An 8,493-nucleotide genomic window follows, 5' to 3' on the forward strand; every position below is an offset into this window, starting at 1 on the left:
GTACCTAAGGTCCTACGTTCGAGAAGGCCTTTAGGGTCCAAACCCTTCTTGGAGTTCCCTTCTTCTCCTTTGACCTGTAAAACAAATAAATCAAAGAACACAACAGTACATGGACAAATACTTATACATAAACCATCTTCATGCTATAAAGTTAGTTATAAAAATGTTTAAGTAACTACTTGCATAAGAATTCAAAACAAGAATCTCATAAGCACAAAGAAAGATTGTTTCGGGAACCAAGACGTGTTTCTTTATATAAAGGCAAGTAAAGTACATATAACGGAAAGATTTCACTTGAAACACCTTCAGCAGGCTCCAAGCAAAGCTTCCTCCCGGATTCGTTCCAGCCTCAAGCCTCCAACAAGAGCTCCTTCCAAGTCTTACTCAATGGTGATATAAAGGATGAATGATCACCAATACACGTGGAAACAAGGGTTTCCTATGCAGAATGGGGGAAGTGCAGAAAACACCAAGGACTTCAGACCTGGTCTAAGGGGCAAATCTCAGCATAATAATCTTGCTCTCCTTTCTCTCTCCCTTAGGCCTTCCCTTTGATGTCTTTTTATACCATCTCCAAAGTAGTTTTTTAGTTAGGAGTTGGTTGGGAACAGTTGGGCCACGGGCACTAACAGATGATCCAGCGGGTAAAACCCGCGATCTCCACCCGAAAATAAGGAATTATTTATTTTTTTAAGTGTTTTAATACATACACGCGGGTTGGGTATACACAGACCCGCGTGTACACGCGTTTAACTCAGGGCAATGTCGCGTATAGGGAATAAAACACTGTTTTTTAAATTTTAGGACCAGGTCTGGAAGGAGGGGTTGCCCTAGGCCATGAGTGCAGCATCACAAACCATAAGAGTGAGATTTGGAGCTATAACAGATGCCCCCTAATATATGAGGTCAGAAGGGGAACATGATGGCAGAAATATATTATGTAAGTACCTGGAAAGGAAGTCTGTCGAGAAACTGAGGAGGACTTCACTAGAATTCAGCCTGCCAAGCCACCAAAAGGAGATCAGAAAAAAACACTGTCTGAGGCGGGCATACCCATGCTCAAGAAAAGTAAAGCATGTCCGCATATCAAGTACAAGCGGATCCACTAAGTATACAAGTATAAATGACTGGAAGATACATAATGGATCATCTGATCATAATGAGCAAGTACATGTCTGAATATCACATATAAGACTGTCAATGATGTTGAAAGATGCAACGGATCACTGATATCAAAGACTGATCCCAAGAGGTACCAACTGAACATGATGGAATAGGATGGTACTACACTGCAAACTCAGGTGCCAGCATATAGAATGTCACCATGACTGACTGCAACATATAAGGTGGAGTGGTATCAACTAGCAGCAACAGGAGCAACTGTCAAGTGAACCAATGAATGCTGATACAACCTGAGGTCTTCACCGACCGTCGTGGTACATTTCTACACCATGGGAATAAATGATCTGAAGTCGACCATGTGAGAAATCGTTTGATTACCGGTCATTGATGTATACCGTTAACAAACGCGAGACTACTCACCGATAATGATAATGAGCGTCAAGGTACCCAGTACAATCTAACAAGTGCGAATAGATGAGCTGAAGTCGAACACCTATAAGAATCTATCGATCAGGAGACAATGATGGTTTCCCACTGTCGATAGCGAGGAATCTGCCACTAATGACTGCAAACCCCAAGGTACTGCCAAATGGACTCTAGATCTTTGCCCCAGAGCAATGAGTCGGAGTCGATAGGGAAAGATCCGCTAGAAGGAAGGCATTAAGGTATCTTCCATCAATCTAGCGCGAGTGTAACCCGTAGGCCAATAATGTGGAAGGAATCGGACGAAAAAGATGTAGTAACCCAACCAAAGTACGTTTTCGGCGTACACAAGATGTGGCTAGTGCATGGCAGTAACCCTCTGAACCAACCAATAATGAAAGCTGACACAAAGGCGGGGTATCGACCAATAGGGTCAAATGGAAACCAAGGTACTACACGAATCCCAATGTGTGATAATGTATGCTGACGTCGAACACAAGGGAAACCACTCAGTCAAAGACCCATGATATTTATCGATGCTGAGCACAAGGTGACCTATCAATAATGAAAATAGGGCCAGGGTGCGGCTCTAGGCTTGTCCTCAGAGCAAGGTTTCGTCATCGATAAGGACAAGACCCGCCAGCAAGAAGTCAATGGGGGCCTTCTCAAACCGGAACGAGTAAAGGACCAATATAACTGATGTGATGATAGACATGATACTGACAACCAGGGATGGCCGACTGAAAAATGAGTCAAGAGACACCGCAGAGAGGCCGACTCAGGCTAACTTCCCTTGAACAAAAGCACGACTCAATGTGACTATGTGGCAGCATATGATGACTCTGTATAAGTTCGCCATGCAGGAGGCACGAACGAACCCTCCATATGATTGGAAGAGATAACCAATTGGGGGAGAACTGACTCAATAACAAGGTTATGGCATACCTAAGTCAAACTAAATCCCACCCATGCGGAGGAGACTTTGTTTTGAGTGCTTTGTTCAAGGGCGACACGACTGACTCTAGCTGCCAACAATAAATGGAAATAATGTCCTTGTTCCCGCTCTTTTTGGAATATTTAATTTTTTTGTCTTTTTCTATTAAGCCGGAGAAAGAATAAAAGAATGCTATGGTACAGTGGAAAGAACGAGTGTCGGTGAAACAGATGATCTAGTTCCCGGGAAAGGAACGTTCCTATGCTCAATGCAGGGAGGTGAAAACTGGTCGGTGACACTCAAAGGTATGTTCCTTCCACGGGTCAAGGTGTGTCAAGTTACAGAAGTCAAAGGTATGCAAGGTTGATTTTGCAAGCGTCATGGTCAAAAGTTGGCTTAAACACGAGTCCCAGTGAAGCCGGCTCTAGGCCAAAAGGTGCAAGTGGTCAACATGCAATGCAGTAGTACAACTCAACACAAAGGAGCCTCTGGGGTATAAGGCCAGAACGAAGCGAAGAAGCTAAGAAGAATGAGTCTTCAACGCATAAGTCATGGCGGGACTACAGAGGACTCCCGAACCTAAGGACAAAAAAAACTACATGAGTTCCAAGCGACAATAAGGTACTAACTAGGGCACCCATGATAAGGTAGGCTCTACCACACAAGTCACGATACTTCTAAGCAATGAGAAGGTTCCGCATCATAACTTGGTGGGGTCGATCCTAAGGCAAAATGGGAAAGGAAACTGATAAGTGCACAATGCAAGTGGAAAAACCTAACCTATATGCCAGTTTCGAGAACCAATACCTGTCAGAACGGACCAACCATAAACTTCCAAAGGAGAAATCTTCCAAGTTCTGTAAACATAAATAGGAACACTAGACACGAAGTTAATACATCCCACTTATAAACTCCATATAAAATCTTTGTGTTATAGGATACAAAACTTGAAAATGCGTACCTCATATATACAATATGGTACAGGGAACCACGCAGCCTTGCGGCTTACGCATAATAGTTCTGCTGAACAAACCCCTTGCAGGGCTCAGGCCAAGGGCTCCTTTGGTAGTCATAACTCATGGCTTCAAAGAGTTCCTCCTATGAAGGAAAAGCAAGATCTGAGAAATCATGAGAACTACAAGGATCAAAAGAGGGAATTAAAGGGTCCCATGTCCCTATTGGAAGAATCTCTCGGTCAACTGCCGGGACCAAGTCCCAAGAAGGAGAATAATAGGTCAAAGGATCCTTCTTAGAAGCAATTGAACATTGAGGATTCAATGCCACATAATTGACCCGTGGCGGGGTAGAGTCTATTTGAACACTTGGAACAAACCAAGGGGCATTCTATAGTAAAGTCGAATTAGGGTGGTGATTATCAGATGCAAGCTGATCAATAGTGACAATATTCCCGTTATGAGGAAAGCACATTACTCGAAAGAGTGAAGACACCACAGCATTCATAGCATAGACATAATCACGCCCAAGTAGCATATTAAAGTCTAAAGGGCTATCAACCACCATCATATCGATTAAGACAGTCTTCCCACCTAAAGTGATAGGCACTTGAGGAAGAACACCCATAGATTCACCAGGCCTTCTATCATAGGCTAACAACTGACTCTGAGCTGTCAACAACTTTGGGGAACCCAAAGCTTTCCAAGTCAAAGAGGATATAATACTTGTAGAGGATCCTTCATCCACCATACATCGATAGACATTCGTGGAATTAACTCTGACCTTTATTTGGAAGGGTGCAGCGGAAGGAAGACGAGGCTCAACAAGACTATCCCAATCAAAGGAAACACTCTTAGCACTTGGAGGGGGAACATTCGAAGTAACCGGAATGCCCCCTATACTAGAAGACTCTGTACTAGAGATCAAACAGACTCTTTTGTTAGGCACTTCACCCCCCAAAAGAGGAGTGTAATCGGCCAGCGATTGCACTGGCTCTACCACATTATCAACCAATGGTTGATGGGATTGATGAGAAACCATATCAGAGCTAGGAGTAGAAGTAGTTTTAGACTCAGACCATATCCTTTGAACCTCTGGAATACCAGGGCATAAATGAGTAAGATGGTCTCCTTTGCATATCTTACAAGGGCACTTAGGTTTAAAACTTCTACGTCCAGGTTTCTTATCAACCTCCATTCCGCCAACATGACTAGCAGTGGTTTGCGGAGAGTCCTGAACATGACTTGCAGAGGTCGGTGACTCTTTACTAGTATGACTCGCAGTGACTAGACTCATGCCCCCAGCATGACTTGCAGGGGCTGAAGATTCATCTCCAACATGACTCGTAGAGGTTGAAGATGAAGTGATAGAATGACTTGCAGTGACTAAACTTGTGCCCCCAGCATGACTTGCAGCGGCTGAAGACTCATCTCCAACATGACTCGCAGAGGTTGAAGATGAAGGGATAGACTTATTCTTCTTCTTTGACTTCCTTTTTCTCCTTTTTCTATATTTCTTGTTACAAGAAGGAGGAGAAGAAGGAATCCCAGATTTCTCTTTGAAAGAAGATGAACAATTAGTGCCCATGTGATGCCCCTGAAATAAAGCATTCAACTGAGAAGCTTCAAGAGCATTCGGAATATTCAGAGTGGACCACAGCCAAACGGGTAGTCCAACACTCAACCCAGGAATATTCAAAGTGGCCATCAAGGGAGTACCAACGTTTCCAAAGAAAGGAAAAGCACAGGGATCCCCTTTTGGGAGGGTACCTTGGTTGGTTTCCACAGGAATATTGGCCATATTTAACTGATCCAAAGACCCTTTCCCTTGCGGGAATATAGAAATAACTCTTCAAAGAATATGGGTAAGCAACCAAAACCTTTGCCCTTGAGGAGGCAACTCCACAACTTCTGAAAGAAAGACCAAAAGCCTTTCAAGATCGGTAGAGTGGTAAGCTAATCACTCAGACCACAAAGTCCAAAGGCGACTAGACAACAATACCTAAAGCCAACTATATACAAGGAACAAAGAGCACACACTATAAAGTCCCTAAAGATACAACCAGTCAAACAACTTCCAAGTATTTCCGCTCCGGGTGGTGAGGACCGGACACCAAAATACAAGAAAGTGGAGTCAGGGGCCTTCCGAAGATAGTCTGGGATAATGACGGCCCAGTCCTATCAGCAAAGGTATCAGAGGAAGTTACGCTGACCTCCTAACAACAGCCTGCGCTGGTGCAAGCCCCCAAGCTTCGCAAGGGTGCCCTCCAGTAGTACTGTCGACAGTGATACAACATCAACCTCAGGTGCCACGGGATTCCCCTCCGCAGCCACCTGTGTAGATCCCTAGGAGAGGCAACTATGGGTACCAACTCGTCGCAGAAGCCAGGCGGAACAGTCGTGAGGTAAGTTCGGACAAGTAGGAGAGGGGGTATCTCTCTTCCCTGTCTTCACAGACCCTCGTGCTTAACTCCCAGATTCGGAGCTTTCCTGGTCTTCCTAACGCTATTGGATTTACTCTCGTTATTCAGACTCTTATGTTTAACGTTTTATGTGGCCTTGGAGAGTTAACTCTCCACTCGCCTAATCCAAGGCCCTAAAATCCTAAACTTGTTGGTGTAACTGACTAAAACAAAAAGTTCTAGTGGATTTTAATTAGCGCTTGATTTTATTAGGCTGTTCTTTAAGTCACAAGGTAACGGAAGTGAAACTTGTGGTGTTTTTAGGACGCAAAAAGAAACTATCCTAACTACATGCACATGCACTTTTTGTTTTCGATGAAGAGCAATTTCTATGAGGTTCAGAGGTACTTCTAATAAAACAAAGTTTTTTGCTTTCTTTTCAAACTCCACACTCACAAAAGCTAACAAAGCTATGTATGCATAAAAAGGGATGCAAATCCATCCTAATGCAAGAACTATATGTGGATGCAAGATTTTAAAGACTACTCTAAAAGCAAAGAAGGAAAGTTGCTGCCTTATCAAATTTGTCTTGCCACTCAAATGCTTAGATAGAAGATGATGTGTTACCAATCATTTCGTCCAAACAATAAAAACAAGTTCTAAGATAAACACAAAGCACTTTCACTTCACAAAAAAGGAAATCAAATGAAAAGCAAGTTTAAGAAAGCGAAACTCAAAACTTTCAAAAGATTTTCTTTCAATCAACAAAGAAGTCTTTTTCAAGGAATGCTCTCAAAAATACTGACACTAATGATTGAAGAATAGGCAACCAAACACTTTTGCGAATTGACACCTTTCAAATGATGAAAACCCAACAAAAATAAATGTGTTTGAAATCACTCTTGACAATTGAAGGCAGCAATGAAAGTCCAAAAGATCAAAATATAAGTTTCAAGAAAATGGTAACAAACAACTTTCCCGAAACGAAGGAGCAAATGGTCACAAAAAGGGTTTCGTTAAGCAAACAAAAAAGGTCATCAAAACAAAATGAACACAAAGATTGAATCCAATCTTCCTACTCTGCCAAAACAGAGCAGTCAAGTTTCTTAACCAGAAATCTTGTGTGTCAAAAACAATGACGCTTGCAATCAACGAAAACAAGACTAATACTCCTTATAACTAGAAAGAGTTCAGAACAAGATGCCCCTTGTTAAACAGAAGACTGTTACTGGAAAATGACTGCTTCAAACTGGCCCAAACCACCAGACAAACATTCAATAAAAAGAAAATTTATAAATCTTGAAAATTATATAATATACGCGCCTGCAGTGATGTGCAGAATGCGTGTACACGCGACTGTAACTGAGGAAACACGCATATACACGGGTTCACTTAGTACAACTTGCGTATATACGCTTCTGTAATCCAGAAAAACAGCGTATCTGAAGATTTTCAAGAAAAATAAAAAATACATACTGAAAAACTGGAAAAGCTTAGAGTTCAAGAACAGATCAGACAGTTAGAGCCAGCAAACAGAGGGGCTGAGTCTTGTTTGGCTTGAAGACTACCCAAACTAGGAACAACAAGAGTGTTGTTCCCCAGCGGAGTCGCCAATTCTGGTTGAGGGGAAAGTACCCCTAGGGTCCTTTGGGTTAAGACTCTACTAGACTGAAAATTGCTTATTCAAAGAAACACACACATAGCCATTATCTTTATTGTAAGAAAATTCTAATGTTGAGGGTACGTACCTAAGGTCCTACGTTCGAGAAGGCCTTTAGGGTCCAAACCCTTCTTGGAGTTCCCTTCTTCTCCTTTGACCTGTAAAACAAACAAATCAAAGAACACAACAGTACATGGACAAATACTTATACATAAACCATCTTCATGCTATAAAGTTAGTTATAAAAATGTTTAAGTAACTACTTGCATAAGAATTCAAAACAAGAATCTCATAAGCACAAAGAAAGATTGTTTTGGGAACCAAGACGTGTTTCTTTATATAAAGGCAAGTAAAGTACATATAACGGAAAGATTTCACCTGAAACACCTTCAGCAGGCTCCAAGCAAAGCTTCCTCCCGGATTCGTTCCAGCCTCAAGCCTCCAACAAGAGCTCCTTCCAAGTCTTACTCAATGGTGATATAAAGGATGAATGATCACCAATACACATGGAAACAAGGGTTTCCTATGCAGAATGGGGGAAGTGCAGAAAACACCAAGGACTTCAGACCTGGTCTAAGGGGCAAATCTCAGCACAATAATCTTGCTCTCCTTTCTCTCTCCCTTAGGCCTTCCCTTTGATGTCTTTTTATACCATCTCCAAAGTAGTATTTTAGTTAGGAGTTGGTTGGGAACAGTTGGGCCACGGGCACTAACAGGTGATCCAGCAGGTAAAACCCGCGATCTCCGCCCGAAAATAAGGAATTATTTATTTTTTAAAGTGTTTTAATACATACACGCGGGTTGGGTATACACAGACCCGCGTGTACACGCGTTTAACTCAGGGCAATGTCGCGTATAGGGAATAAAACATTGTTTTTTAAATTTTAGGACCAGGTCTGGAAGGAGGGGTTGCCCTAGGCCATGAGTGCAGCATCACAAACCATAAGAGTGAGATTTGGAGCTATAACACAAAGATACACAAAAGGAATAGACGGGGCA

This window comes from Pinus tabuliformis, chromosome 1_2, assembly GCF_031772625.1.
Source record: "Pinus tabuliformis cultivar Carrire ecotype Pingquan chromosome 1_2, CPIR1, whole genome shotgun sequence".
Taxonomy (NCBI): domain Eukaryota; kingdom Viridiplantae; phylum Streptophyta; class Pinopsida; order Pinales; family Pinaceae; genus Pinus; species Pinus tabuliformis.